The sequence below is a fragment of the Penaeus monodon genome, chromosome 29, assembly GCF_015228065.2.
Source record: "Penaeus monodon isolate SGIC_2016 chromosome 29, NSTDA_Pmon_1, whole genome shotgun sequence".
NCBI classification, from domain to species: Eukaryota; Metazoa; Arthropoda; class Malacostraca; order Decapoda; family Penaeidae; genus Penaeus; species Penaeus monodon.
In genome coordinates this window covers 2,285,196-2,286,017 of record NC_051414.1, presented here as the reverse complement: position 1 = coordinate 2,286,017, position 822 = coordinate 2,285,196, and the positions used below count along the sequence as shown (strand labels likewise).

General features: G+C 58.3%; 1 protein-coding gene across 1 annotated transcript in view; it reads left to right on the top strand.

The window, feature by feature from the left end:
* Positions 1–822, top strand: part of LOC119591620 — a gene marked incomplete at its 3' end in the record, with an annotated part of 4,790 nt that overhangs the window by 132 nt on the left and 3,836 nt on the right.

Genomic DNA, 822 nt, shown 5'->3' with positions numbered 1-822 from the left:
TTGCCCTCGGCCTCCCTTGGCCACTCGCCGGCGCTTGCACAGGCGGCGGGGTTGCGGCGACCGCAGGAGACACGCAAGGCCGCGGCGACGGGCGTGTGAGGGGGAGCAGGCGCTTGGCGGGTCATGCACGCCCTCTCACGCCCCACAGGGACCCACTCACCTCGCTCACCTTGCCGCGACTCGGCCATATGGCGCTGCGGCCGGCGGACCCTTCGCGCGAAGACCCGAGGGACGTCGGTGCGGGGTCGCTGCGCGAGAGCATCGCCGCCACTCGACTTCCAACATGACCTTCTCTGCCTTGGTCGCTTTAGGTAATATCCGGAGACAGAGGAGGCCGTTCTCTTCGCTTGCCCAGGAGGGACGATCGCGCATTCCTTCCCGTAACAAAACAGTTTTGACTCTGGCAGCCGCCAGAGCACAGATGGAAGCGATGACTACTCCAGTGTATTCTTTTTCTTCGTTTTCCCCGAAATTCACAAACGGTATTAATTACATCCCGTCTCCTCAGCCCTCTCGAGTGTTGCCGAATTCCTGGCCGGGAGATTTTAACATCTTTATCGCATTCGTAGGTTAAGGTCACCCAATTAAACTAAATGCCATGTTGTGTCTCCGGTTTGAGTAGCGGACGCCCTTTTACGCCCCGCCGAGGTCACCCTCTCCTGGCCATCGTCCGGCCATCGTCCTTGCTTTGACGCGCCGCCGATGCCTCGCACATTTATCAGCAAAACGAACTGTAATCAATGCTATCGCGTCTGGTCACTGTTTATACAAAAAAGGGAAAGGAGGTATTTACACGAACAAACACGCACGCACCGACACGCA